This window comes from Eschscholzia californica, unplaced genomic scaffold (genome assembly GCF_041429995.1).
Source record: "Eschscholzia californica isolate CP2 unplaced genomic scaffold, dmEscCali1.0.p SCAF_2, whole genome shotgun sequence".
In the NCBI taxonomy this organism is placed as follows: domain Eukaryota; kingdom Viridiplantae; phylum Streptophyta; class Magnoliopsida; order Ranunculales; family Papaveraceae; genus Eschscholzia; species Eschscholzia californica.
The window spans coordinates 39,487,037-39,502,024 of NW_028238309.1; the positions used below are offsets into that span (position 1 = coordinate 39,487,037).

Genomic DNA, 14,988 nt, shown 5'->3' on the forward strand with positions numbered 1-14,988 from the left:
GGCCCATGCACGGGCCTGGATTTAGGATGATTATGATATCTTCATAATTCTTTGAAGAACTCCAAATGATCTCACATAAGAATGAGTTCCAAGCTTCTCCAGTAGATTCCTCAATCCTTAGCTTCTTTTTGTACACATATTTAGCATGCATTCGACAATCTCTTTGTTTTTGTTGAAATATAAGAAATACAAAAAAAACCAATAACACAAAATTAAGAAGGTGCAGAAATAAAAGATGGAGCAGAGTTCCAGAGCTTCATTTGAAGATTTTTTTCGACCCCATTTAGCTAGAGCGTCTGCTTTGGTGTTGCATTCCCTGGGAGCATAAGAGAAATGAATATCTGTGAAGTTATACTTGAGATTGAGAATATCGATGATGATCTTTCTTGATTGCCATTGAATTGCTTGACTTTGATCTTCAATGTGCTTAATAATGTTCTGATTATCACTTTCTATGTTGAGATGTTGTATGTGAAGTTGGATTGCCCATAGGATGTCGTAACGGATTGCTAAACATTCGCATTCTTCTGCATGTTGTCCTCTAACCGTGTCTGCTATTGCTATAAAAAAATTTACATCATGATCCTGAATAATACATCCAATGCCAGCCGGTTCTGAAAGTGAAGTGAAGGAAGCATCTACATTCATTTTATGGAATGGTGTCGATGGAGGTCTCCATTGTTGTTGCTTTGGTTGTGCTTTTGTTGTTGTAGTAATTGTGGATTCTACTTTTAGTGGGGTGGTCGTCGTCATATTGATTCTTGTAATTATCTGTTGCGGTGATTGATTCTGTGAAGAAAAATAGTTTTCACACATGCTTTCCAGATAAACCATAAGATTTTAGCATATAGGTTAGTTAATTCCTCATCTAGCTTTTTCCATTGTAGTATCCATTGATTAACAGTAGTTAATTGATCTATTCTAACTTGAAAGTAAAACCAATCGCTTTATCGTAAGAACAATGTATAAGTACCTGGTCGATCGTTTCATTGTCATTACAATTTATACATGAGTAGTTGTTTCCAATATACTTGCCAATTTTGTCTCTTACGGGTAGACAGTTTGTGCAGCATTTCCATAAGAATAACTTTATTCTGGATATCATGTTTAAGTTCCAAATAAAAGTCCATTCCGTAGTTTCGTTTATTTGTCCATCATTATTGGTTCTCAGGTATCTATACATAGAGTTGATTGTAAAATTACCTGATTTTGTAAGCGTCTATCTCGCTGTATCCTATGTATTGATCTGCAGGTTTATACTCAAAATAGCATTACATATATCACTATTAAAACAATAGTTAATAATATTCGTATTCCAGGTGTCAATAGTGATGAGTTGGGCCACCCAATTGAGATTAACATTGAAATGATTAGTGATGGGAGGGGGTGGTTCGGGATCCAGTAATCGTGCCAGATGTTGATATCAGTACCTTTGTTGACATCCCAAAAAACTAGACTAGCCACTTGATCATAATGTTTACTAATGGATTTCCAGGGCCAGGAATCATTGGGTTTCGGGCTAGTGGGTTTGGGAACTTTAGGGAAGTATTTGGCTTTGAATAATTGGACCCAAATTGAATCTGGGTTTATTATAATGCACCAAATCAACCTTCTAAGAAAGGATTGATTATCGAGGAGAGGAAGACGGAATCCCAGCTCTCCCATTTTGCGGGAACGACAAGTGGAGGACCAGTTGATAGTGTGAAAGGTTTTGCTTTTTTCCCCACTAGAAAGTCCTTTGTAAAGACTCAATGCTGCTACTAATGCCTTGGGGATGGCAAAGCACTGCATTTGGTATTGGGGAACGGCTGCTGCTATAGTGGAAACCACTATCGAGTGACCCGCTTGAGAAAGAAGATTGAACTGTCATTTGGAGAGTTTATTCTGTATCTGAGTGAGAAGAGAAGAAAAGGCTTGTTTTTTGTTACGATCAATGAACAAGTTTGTTCTTAGGTATTTGTCAAGAGAAGAGGATTGATGAACTTTGAGGTTTCGGATAATCATCCTTTTAAACTTTGGGTGTGAGTTTTCGACAATCTCTTATTCTTCTTTTGGAATACATCTCTTATTTTTCTTTTGGGATACATATATAATACTTAAATTCCTCACTACTCCAGACATTAAAGTTGGGGGATTAGTTCAAGATCATTTCATTTTTTTTTTTAAGTTGCTTCGAATCCTTGACTCCTAGGGTGGAAGACTGAACCTCTTCCTACGAAGAATTGTTGGCTTAATATCAGTTCTTTTGTTAATTGGGCCCATTATGCAGACGGGAGATGCTAGAGTGCCCAGTTCTTTGGGCATTTTAATGCCCAGTTGATGTGGAATCACTAAAAGACAAGGTTTTTTCAAAGTTTGACTATGGTGCGGACCGCTTTTGTTTCTAAATGAGGAAATATGTCACCCTCTAAGTACCACTTTCTAAGTCACTCTATCATTTCCCTTGTGCAGACCCTCATTTTCAAAATCACCACTCCCAAATGAATCATAAATAGATCATGCATCAAAATAAATTCATTTTAATTCATAAAATTAATACAAACACCACGGTAAATTCAAAATCATTCACTACTAGCGCTCTAAATTCACACGTCTGTCGATCGAGTAGTTCAATTGCTAGAAATGGTTTTCTCAACTACCCAATTCTTTTGCAAAGAGAAAACCAAAAAAACTACCCAACTCTTCAAATCGACATTTTTTTTCAAGCTGTATAAATATACTCATCACGTATCATTGTACCTCATCATCCTAAAACCTTCCATGAGCATAAGCAATAGACTCTGTTGTGTAATACAGAAAATGCATATACTGGTTGTCACAATAGAATCCCCACGTAGCGTTATTCATTTTATACAGGTATAAAGAGAAAGCAAAACTTTTGCAGTTAAACAGATAATGAGAATTTTATAAAGAGTTATTTCCTTTTTGGCCTCCTACTTTGTGACAAACTTCTTTCTTAGCCCCCTATCTAAAAGAATATAGATAGCCCGTGCCTCCGGCACGGGGAAACTCAAGTATTAATAAGATTATGAAAAAAATAAAATAAAATAAAAAGAAAGAGATGATACTTTAGTTTCTCATTTTTCGAGAACTGGTAAATTTGTTTTTTCTACAATTGATAAAAAGAAAATCGACAAACATGAAAACCTTCAATTCGACCAATTCTACATCGAATAATATCAAAATAAGCGCAAAATCGAAAACACATATCTAAAATGTAGAATCAATCCATATAATAATTTAGGCCATTACAATTTACATATAATTCTTCGTTTTGAGTTTGAGAATAATGCTCAGGTTCGGCAAAAGTTGCTCAGGTTTGGAAACATTTACAGTAATGAGGAATACTCTTGATCATGTACTCGGCAACTGCTTTTCTTTGATCAAATGTTTGTCTCACTTGACTGGCCCTTTGCCCTTTTGAATCCCAAAAAACACTTTCTTAAATTCCTTTTACCAAATCTCAAGAACCTTTCTTAGATTTGATATTCCCGTGTGTTCTGCTCAGTTGTTCGTAACAATCTGAGTGACTCGTCTAAGGTCTTGTCTATCTTCGTTCAATTGACATTGAATTGATAGATCAATTCTGTTGTCTTCCATTAGGATGACTTTCAGATTGCCATGGAGGTCTCGTGCCTCTCCATTTATGATTTTTGTAAGAATCACTTCCTCAGTTTGTCTTAATGGTCGTGCTAGCATCCATTACTCTTCCAAAGAGAATGTTATACGATTGCTTGCAAATAGCTTTTGACCTTATCTGGTATGAGTCAACTTTGGGATTGGGTATTCTAGTACGCTTTCCTTTGAACCTGAAAACTATTCTCGGATTCATTCTTCCATTCTAAGAAGTTGATCAGCACCTCCCTTCGGTGTGATTCAATGTTGAACTCGTTTTCTTGTGTCATCTTAAAAACTACATAAAGAATTGGCAAAGTTTTAAAACTCATTATCGTTTTCGAAAATCATTAGTTTCCCCACATTATTCAATATAAAATAGTCCCTAATTGAATAAGTGATTCCAAGACCCCAGTTCTTCGGAGTAAAGCGGACTAGGGCCTTACCCTTTAACTCCGTCGTTCCGGGTGAGCGAACTACTTCACTGACCATACCTTATGACTCTTGGTTGATAGATTTCGTTGATGAATGACTAATCTATCCTTTTGCCTCGAGGATCCAAAACTTTTTTGCTAATCTCGTTGTGTAGAACCATTTAGACATGTAGGCCTCTTCTATAGGCCTACCCGCATTGTCCCAAGGTAGAGGAGGTACTCTACGAAGGCCGACCCACCTTCCTCGAACAAGGGCGCAACGAGTGTCTTAATTTGGATAGGCACTATACTCAAAATTACATTTAGGGACTTTTACGCTAGTCTAGCGTTTGTTATAGTGAACTATTTAGCCTAACTAACATCCGCGACATAAAGCATAAATAATTAAGTAAATGCGCGCGAGAAAGTAAATCAAGCAGACATGGATCCTAGTATGGCCTCTAACCTAGAAAATCTAATCTCCTTTGGTTTTTGTCTTGTTTCGCCTTTTGGTTTGTCTTAGATCCCCATCTTTGAACCTCCATTGATTTCTCCCACTCGCCTTTGGATTCCTTCCTCGAGCTTCTACAAATGACTAATTGACCCTAAACTCTAATTACAAGATTCTAACGATTCGCAGATCGTATAAACTTGAAATTAAAATTGATTACAAATTATGCACCCATCTGTGCTTAAAACAATAATAAAGAAATAAATCTATGGTCATACTAGTTTCCCGCATTCACATCACATGCGTTCATATAATATATCAAGGCTAAGAATTATATATGCATGATAATCCGAGAGATACTTTTGTCGACATCACATGTCACATTACGGACCTTAAGTCTAAATTCGAATAATTCGACTAGTAATACGTTCCGGTTTTATCTTTTATGATTTTTAAAATCAATTTTAAGAAAAACTCTGATTTGGACTTTAGACAGCCCGGGTCAATTTCGGAAAAACTTTGGTTTGATTCTTAATGATTTCATAAATCAATTTTAAGAGAAACCTGTTTCGGCCTTTTGGATGGCCCGGTTCAATTTTGGAATTATTTGGTTGGAATCGGAAGAAATATTTGGCAAAAACTCCCACTCGAATGATGGTCCCTTTTCATGGTCCGAAAAGCCTTGAAAAAGCCCGGGACAAGTCCCGGCCCAAGCCCACAAAAGGGCCCGGGCAAAGGTCCGGACATGGCACGGCCTATAGGGTCGGCATGTCTTGGCCGAGGCCTTTAAGGCTTGGTCATGTCCTGGGCGGAGCCAGGACGCTAGTCCATGCTCCAGACGCGCCTGGTGCTGGACCGGACCAGTGTGTGGTGTCTCAGACCTAGTCCGAGACACCCAGGACCTCCCAGACGCGTCTCCAAGACGCGTCTGGTCGAGTGTTCGGGCGCGTCCTAGACGCGTACAGGAAGCTCCTATGGCTAGTGCTGGATGCGTCTCCTGGGCGCATCCAGTAGTTGTTATTGCAGCACTGGACGCGTCCAGAAGCTCCTGTCGCAGCTGATGGTTGCGTCCAAGACGCGACCTGGACACGTCTCTAAGATGCGACCTGGGCGCGTCTCCAAGACGCGTCCCAGCAGCTGCTCTGGACGCGTCCTAGACGCGTCCAGAAGCTTTTTGGTTGCAGCTGCTGGACGCGTCTCCAAGACGCATCTTAGCAGCTGCTCTGGACGCGTTCAGGAGCTTCTGGTCCGGCCAGGAAGCTTCCTGGTCGGACACTAAGAGTTTCTAAAAACTCCTAGGTTTCCAAATTTTTTTTTCTTATGCAAATCCTTATTTGCTTATTTCCCAATTTTAAAATCTCTTTCTAAAATTTTGAAATCCTTTTACAATCCTTCTAAAATATTCAAAACTTTTAGAAACTTTTAAAATTTCCAACTTTTTAGAAAATTCTAAAGTTTTCAAAACTTTTAGAACACTTATAAAATTTTCAAATCTTTTTAGAACACTTCTAAAATTTTCAAATTGTGTTTTTAAAGTTTCCTAAAACTCAAAAACATCTCTTAATCAAACCAATTTTGGATCAAAATACTAGGTTTTTGAAACTCTTTTCAAGAACAATTTTGAAATCAATTTGATAAATTCTTGAATCCTATTCAAAATCAATCAAAATTTTGTGTTTAAAACACTTTTAAAACCAAAATCAAGCAAATTGAATCTTTTGAAACACTTTCAATCATCTATCTTTGATTCTTAATTTGAAAACCATTGAATCCCCATTCAAAACATTCAAATTAGATGTTTAAAACACTTTTAAACAAAACTATCAATCTAATCAACCATGGATTAGTTCGATTCTTAGCAAAAATTAGCTATTTGCAAGAGGCTCTGACGCCACTGTTGGGATTTACATCCTTCTATTAATGTTTATAGCGGATAAAGTCATCATATGTCTAACATTAGTATCCCCAGGATCACATGCATAAACCAATAATGCTAAGTAAATAAAACTAGTTCGATGAATACCTTAATCGCTAGTTTTTCCCTCAAACCTTTTCAATCGCTTTTGAGAAGACCAAAAGCTTCAAACGTAGCTCCTCTACTTGGGACTTGAGCAATCAAATTGATCTCCCACCTTGTTGTTAGCTAGCACACCAATGGTGGTTGGATGAAGAACTCCTTCTTTGACTAGATAGATAGTTGGGAATTAGCTCACTTTCTCCTCTCTACTTGATGTGGTAGAGTAAGAAAGCTTAGAGAGAAATTCCACACCTTATTCTCTGCCCTAAGAGTGTTTATATAGAACCCTAATGAGAATACACCTCCTTAAAGGTTTCCTAAAACACCCTTTAGAATAAGATTTAGGGAAATTATCGAAAATAGCAACTAGTTGATATTTTCTCAGTTACCTAAGGAGATGACGTCCAAACCCAGCCAAATATGGCATATTTAATGTTAATAACATAAGTAAACGTCCCTCCAAAAATCAGCCCAATCCGAGCCCTAAAAGTGCCCGAATCGGTTTAGGCCCAAAACCCTTATTTCGGGCCTTTTTGCTATCTTTTGCCCAAATTCTATTTAGGCCTGTGAGATATGTTTATGGGACATTCCCAATGTTACATCACACTCCCACTAGTCATATCATCCGATTAAATACCCATTCTTATGTGTAACCCGATGTAGGATCCGATCGAAGTTAGCCGCGAATTACTTCGTAATTCGACGATCGTAATTGGTTCCTAGCATAAACTCTACGACCCCTAAATCAATCGGACTTGATGATCTTCTTCATAAATTGTCCTAGCCGACAAATTGCTCGCATTGCAATCTTGGTCGAAGGACATCTCCTTCAACTCCTTCAGGGGATTGGGTACTTTGAAAGGTCTTTCAGAACACCAACCAGACAAGAGCTGGCAAACTAGCTCCCATTTGGGAAGGGCCTTATCTCATCACCCAAGTAGTGGGACAAGGAGCATACAAGCTCCGTTCACGAGAAGGTCTCGATATCAACAACAGTTGGAATACAAGACACCTAAAACGGTACTATTTCTAACCCAAATTCACTAAGTTGTCATTTATCTTTTATATCACCTACTGACTTGGCCGTCGGGGGTCGATGGATATGCCATCGACCTCCCCCCTACTGAGGGGTGTGCAGGCAAACCAAGCTTCAACTGGAGGACAGACGAAAGGTAACAACGACAACTTTGCCAAGCAAAAGTCGACGACATCACTTTACCTCTCCAAGAGACAAACAAGGATAAAGCACAACATCTGCAAGCTAGCTCCGCACTGCTTTAGACCTTAACTCTGCCCAAAGTCAGCTCAGCTCTGCAAGCTAGCTCTGCACTGCTTCAGACTTCGGTTGTACTCGCGTCAGTACATGTAAAAGTCTTTATGTCAAAAGATCTTTACTAAAACGACACTGCTCGTATCACATGAATATTTCTCTTGTAATACCACATTATTTCAAATACGATGATGTTTCAATTCAAGTCATATTCTGTCTATGCAAAGCAGACTGAGGGCAATGCCACGAAACTTAGTCTAGCCCTAGACCTTCTCAAGCCCTAGGCTCAGACTAGGGGGACAGATGGACAGTCATCCTCCACGGACTTCAAACGCGTTATGACACTCAACATACACTGACTCAAATTATCAAACAAGGCAAGCCACGCTTCTCCAAAACACTCCAAGCTTTGGCCACGCCAAACACAATGCAGGTATAATATAAATTATCTGTAAAGGGTAATACCCTTACTCTTATGGATAAAAAAGGCAAACAATATGTGTCTGTAAAGGGTAATACCCTTACCCTTATTGATATGAGGCATTCAACAGCGGAGCTACACCCTGACAAAACAGCTAAGTCCACACCAAGAGCACTCGGCAAACTCGCCTTGCCTTGAAACGACGAGCTTGCCCGTGCCTCGATCGGCACACCAACTCCGCCTCATTAAAAGTCTACGATTAAAAGCATTCGGCGTATAAGTCTTGCCTTGATTTGTAGCCCTGCTTCGCAAGCCTTCGTTGATTACAGCAGGCTTCATTAAAAGTCTACGATCGATAAGCACTCGGCTCTTAAGCCATGCCTCGGTCAGTAGCCCTACTCTACAATCCTGCCTCGATTTGAGTAGCTTTCACTAAGTCTGCGTCAAGTGCACTCGGCGTATAATCCTTGCCTTGATTGACAGCCCTGCATCACGTGCCTCGCCAAGAACACTAGGTCCGCCTCGCCAGGAGCTCCGGATCTGCCTCTTTAAAGAATTTAGGTCAGGACTATAGGCAGACACCCTGCCTTAATCGGTAGTCCCACCCTCTCGGCAAGTGCATATAAGCCTTACCTTGACAACATCACAACGTGCCTCGACAAAAGCACTAGGTCCGCCTCGTCGGGAGCTCCGGACCTACCTCATTAAAGTATATGTGATGAGTCATGAAAATGTCTCATCTGAATCTCTTAACTCGGGCGAGTTAGTCCAATTCGAGCAGTTACTCTGATGAATTATGTGTTTCTTTTGTCCAGGTGTCTTTTACAGAATTGAACGCGGAAAACGGATAAAATCGGAAGAAATATACACTTGAGCGCATTTTGGTCATTTGGAGGTTAGGGTATTCGGGAAATTTTAGTATTCGACTGAAAAGAAGAGTTCATAACGAACTCATAGGCGAAAACAGAAGTCAAATCGGAGTCCGTGTGCGGAAATTATATAAGGTCAAAGTTGACGTCAAAATAAATTAACTAAAGGTCAACATGAAGCGTTCAGCGCCACGTGGCCGACAATCCAACGACGACGTTGATATTTTCGGTACACTGTTGTGAAAGAGCGGGATATCTTCGGTAGATTTATCAGCTATTTACTCCATGTAACTCGGTACTAGTTAATAGAATAGTCCATGAAGATCTTGTGGCCAATCATTTTCATAGAGACGTGCTACCATCTCAGGCTATGCGACAACTTTTCTTCTTCTAGCCGCGAAGCACAACATCAAACACCTACATTGCCAGCAATCCTCACGAAGATTGGAACCCAAATTTGTGGAAAATTTTCTGTCTTTATTTGCCTTTACCCGGTTAGTTAATTTCCCAGATTTATGGAAATTGCTTATCTTTCTTTCCCTCATCTTCTTATTCTCTATGAAGAAGGAATTAACACAGAGAAGGAAAGAGAGAGATAAGAGGATCGAGATAAATGGAAGGAAAGATTTGAAATTCAGATTGAGACAGATTTCTCTCTTATCCTCCATTATCCAACTTTAGAGAGAGAAAGAGATCTTCTCTTAGGGAAATAAGAACTATTTTACAGAGATGAAGATTGGGGATTGGATAGAAAACACAGAGAATATTAGCTGGTTGGCTTTCTATATATGAGATATATTTTGCAGAGAAAGATATTTCAAAGTGAAGATCAGAGAGCTTAGAGCATCTCCAATGCAAAACTCAAACTTAAAAACTCGGAGTGCCACATAAGATTTTCTGAGTTTTTCTTAAAAAATCATCTCCAATGCAAAACTCAACTAAGAACTCAAAGATGATGTGTCGAGAGTGGAATAGAGATATCTCAAGAGGAACTCTATTTTCAGAGTGTCCTCTTGAGATATCTTTAATTGTCCAACTCATCAATATTTAAATTTCAACCAATAGAAATCAAGTCTTCGTATATTTCCAAAAATAACTAATTATTTTTTTATAAAAATAACTATGACACGTAAGTAAAATAAAAGAGTTTAGAGTGTTGCATTGGAGACATACAAGAATTGAGGATCTCTATTTTCGACACCTAGGAGTGAGAATCTTAATTGGAACTTGACAAATAGAACGAATAGAGATTTTTTTGAGTTTTGCATTGGAGATGTTCTTATCGATTGAAGAGGGATTTGGCTGAAAAATGAAAGATAAAGAAGAAATCAGAAAAGAGAAAGTGTGAACTGTGAAAGAGATGTGTTGCTGATTATAAAAGAAAGGAAACAGATCATAAAGGATTATCTCGGATTAGGGGATCCTCTCGAGCTCAACTAAAACAAGAATATGAGAGAGAAAGGTTCATAGATATTCATCTTCTTCTTCCTCTGATTTCTTTACTTTTTGTGAAAAAGAGTGAGAAACAGGGAGTGAGAGTTTGAATGAGAAACATGGATTGTATTGAGAGAAAGAAAGAAAACAAAAACTTTGAGTCCATTTATTTTGGCTTGTTTTTTATCAAGATTGATTTATATTCATATCATCTTATTTCTATTATTATATTAGTGAGAGAGATAAAACAGAGCAAGAAGAGAGAGATAGAGAGATATTAAAACAATAGAAAGAGAAAGAGGAGTTATGGAGAAGATGAGAAAATGAATGAAAAATAATTTTCCCACAGAGAAAATATTTCCGAGAAGATGAGAAAATCGTTTTCCCTAAGGGTCTGTTTGTTTGGAAAACAGTAAAAACAGAAGGAAAACTGCTCCTTAGAGTGCGTTTGGCTACAGACAGGAAATCATTTCTAACGAAAGTTTAGTTTTCTCCCTATTTCTCTTTTATTCTTTATATGTACTTTAATCTCGTATTATGATTATCTAATCCTCTAATCTAGGGTTAATGATGAAATCATATTCAAAATTTTAATTGAGTTTTAACAAAAACATCTCCCGGAATTAGGATAGTTCATTATCCGAAATTCTGAGTTATAAAAAGAAAGTGATTTAATTTGACTAAATATTTATTATTAAAAATGATTTTATGTGGTGAATTCAGAAACTCTAGGATCTCCCCCATTTGAGTCCCTTGTATCATTTGTATTTATTTTCTTTCCGTAATTTTATTTTAATATTTTATTCATTTCAAAACCAAAACCAAATCATTTTAAAATCTTATTACTTCCTAGTTTTAGAATAAGTTTAACTAGTCTCTAAGGAACGAACCAGTCTTACCGGAATTATTACTTGACGCCCGTGCACTTGCGGGTGGTGACCTATTTAGGAAACTTTCTAGGCCCATCAATATATGTCAGGACTACCCGGTAAATACCTTGCCTGGATATGTAGTCCTGCCTCATTAAAAGTATATGTCAGAACTACCCGGTAAATACCTTGCCTGGATATGTAGTCCTGCCTCATGAGCCTGCCTCATGAGTCCTGCCTCATGAGCCTGCCTCATGAGCCTGCCTCATGAGTCCTGCCTCATGAGTCCTGCCTCATGAGCCTGCCTCATTAAAGAGTATAAGTCAGGACTGTCTAGTAAATACCTCGCCTGGATATGTAGTCCTGCCTCATCGGTCTGCCTCATGAGTCCCGCCTCACGAGCCTGCCTCGATTAGAAAGTCTCAATCAAGAGACCCGACATATAAGCCATGCTTTGATTGGCAACCCCACATCGTCACACGCCTTGCCGAGAACGTTGGATCTGCCGACTAAAAGGTGAACGGTATTTATTATGTAAAGCCGACCCATGAAGCATCCTTCCTCGTCGAACAATCCAATGGTCGTTGATGTGCAGCAATTGTCTTGATGTTTATCTGAAACTTGCGATGCTCCCAATACGACCCCGAAAATCGTTTGTGCTCATCAACTCAAACATCAATTAACGAACCATCAACCAGTAATTCAAAGACTCAAGAACACTTAAAAAAAATTTGATCACTCCGACATGCCTTCTCCAAAGCAATTCAGATTGACTCAATAAACGCGACACTTCTCGCGGACAAGTCCCCACGGGACAGGAAGTCAGCTACAAAGGCAGCAAAACCGAACTGCAGATTGGCCATAGAACTATTCTCTAAGTTTCTGCACTCTGTTAACTTAGAGAGTGGGGGACAAATTGTATGGGCCAAAATACGTCACCAGAAGTGCCTCAAGAAATTCATGATTAATTGGCTTACTCAGTGACCAAGCCCATGAACTAATGGCTAATGTGCCTGACCCATTTATCTTCGGGCACCCCGAGGCAACGCCAAAATAAAGAAGCGCTTCCAGTCCTGGAGGAAGAGGTCCGCCCTCGCCTCCTCACCAGGCTGAAGTATGCGAGCACTTCCAGCCCTGGAAGAAGAGGTCTGCCCTCGCCTTTTCAGCAGACCTAAGTACGGAAGCACATTTATCTCTGGATAAAGGGGTCCGCCCTCAAATCCTCAACGGACCTCCACCCTCAAATCCTCAACGGATCTCCCGTATAATATCATCTTGCCTGAGACATCTTTTGAGGGCGACGAATGTGATTTTTGGTCGAGGTCAAGGACTTGTACCATAAGGTTCCGGAACCATTGCCAGTAGTCTGCCAGAGATTCATTTTTTTCTGGACGATGTTGAACAGGTCGTCTGTCTTTCTCCTGATGGAGCAGCTGCCCTGGAGAGCGTTACAAAAAGCTTCTGCTAGTTCCGCGAAAGAGTTTATAGAGCCTGCCTCCAAAGCCTGGTACCATGCTTGGGTTGGTCCCTTCAGGACTGTGGCGAAAACCAGGCACCACACGTTTCGGTCCGTAGTGCTGAGACTAATCATTGTAACGTAATTGTTGAGCAAACTTCTTGATCTTCCACTATGTGGTAATGCTCGAGACTTAGGAATTCGAAGTTCTTGGTGATGAGACATAAAAATGTCCCATCTGAATCTCTTAACTCGGGTTTGTTAGTCTAGTTCGAGCGGTTACTCTGATGATTTGTTTGATTTCCTTTCTCAGGTGTCTTTACGGAGTTCAGTGCGAAAAATTGATAAAAGTTGGCAAAAGACACATTCGGAGCATTTTGGTCTTTTGTATATTCTGGTAATTTTGGCTAATATTGATGGTTCGATGGAAAGTAGAGTCCAAGACGAACCCAACGGCGAAAACGAGAGTCGAAACAGAGTTCGGATGAGAAAATTGGAGCGTGTCAAAGTTGTGGTCAAAATCAAGTCAACCTAGGGTTTTTTTTGGTGACACATGGCGCACAAGATGGAACCAGATCAGGTGGTGGAAAGGTTATGTGGGCTATTCTCGGTCATAGACGGGTGTGCTTCGGGAATTCTTTAGGGGTCCTGATTCAGTACATCTGATCTCGTGGTGTCACCGTACCCAAAAGTGCATCTAACGGCCGCTGTCAATAAGTCAACAAATGGCTGCACCTGAGATTGTGATGCAACTCATTATAGTCAACTGCGATACACCGTATCTAAGCCCTATAACCAGCACATGGTACGTTTTTGGGGAGCTACTTTTATGGAAGTTGTTTTGAATTATTGAATTTGTTGTAACTAAAACAAAGACAGGAGCATGGGTATGGAAATTAACAAGAGGGAGTCTCGGCTATTGAAGGACCTGATGTTTCTTTATTCACTCTTATCTTCTAGTCACAAAGAAAGAAAGGAAACAAGGGATTGTGTTAGAAATGGAAAGAACAGGTATTGAGAAATATTTTGATAGCAGGGATAGAAGGTGAGATATTTTCTCTGTCTACATTGGAAATAAAGATGAAATCAAAGAAAGGATCGTGAGCTGGATAGAGAGAGATTTCTTCTTCACTCAACATATAAACAGTAGAGAAAGTTTCCAAAAAAAAAGAGAATGAAGATCATACCAAGATTACAAGAGGTGTTCATGGGAAAGAATAACAAAGATGATTTTGTTTTGACAGAGAGGGAAATAACCAAGAAGGTGATTTTAGGAATCACTCAAAGGGAACAATTAGAACAAAAGATTTGGCCGGAGATCTATTCGAAAATGGGAAGAAAGAATTGAAGAAGGAAAGAGATTTTTAGAGAGAGAGAAGGTTCGGCTGCAGCTTGGCTTTTTGTTTTGTATAAGACAGAGAGAGAACGGGACTAAAAGGATCTCATCTTCTGGGGAGCTGAACTTGGAGTGATTTAAGAGTTCTTCTTCTTCTTCTCTGGGCATTTAAAGAAATATTAGAGAGAGAGAGAGAGAAGGAGAAGAACAGAGATAAATAAAGAGAATACAGTAAAAGAGAGAGAGAGAGAGAGGAAGCAATTCTGTTGTCTTTTTATTTCTTCTTTTATAAAGAGAGAATCTCTGTTTTTCTTTTCTATTATAGAGAGAAGTGTAGAGAATGAGCAATTGAGAAGAGAAGAAACAATTTGTCCTTCATCATATTTTCTTCTTCCCTCTTTTCTGTATTGTTAAAATAATTTCATTGAGTTGGACTTCCTCTTCTTTTCTGAGATAGAAGAAACAGAGAGAGAGAGAGAGAGAGAGAGAGTTGTTGAAAAGTTTGTTAACCCATCTCCTTCATCAATGGTCATCATCTTCTTTATCAAGGAATCTCTTATTTGGTGATCTCTCTTTCAATTATGTTGCTCTTAATTTTACTAATGAAACTATTTATGAAATCTCTAATGAGCATGAGTAGTTAAATCTCCATCTAGGGTATAGATGAAACCTTCATCCTGTTTAGTAGGTATAACTTTTTCATCATAATATCATTGTTTAAACTCTTATCGTGATCGTAGTGATTTTCTATCATTGTTTATACTTCTAGGCTTGATCTACCATCATTAGATTAGGTTCTTTTATGGTTGATGCTTGATAAGTTGATAGACAATAGTT

General features: G+C 39.0%; 1 long non-coding RNA gene across 1 annotated transcript; it reads left to right on the top strand.

The window, feature by feature from the left end:
• Positions 1-13,060: 13,060 nt before the first annotated feature.
• Positions 13,061-14,534, top strand: LOC147557820 (uncharacterized). The gene is made up of 2 exons (XR_015234195.1): positions 13,061-13,620; positions 13,691-14,534. It is a non-coding gene; the product is annotated as an uncharacterized LOC147557820 (long non-coding RNA).
• Positions 14,535-14,988: the final 454 nt, after the last annotated feature.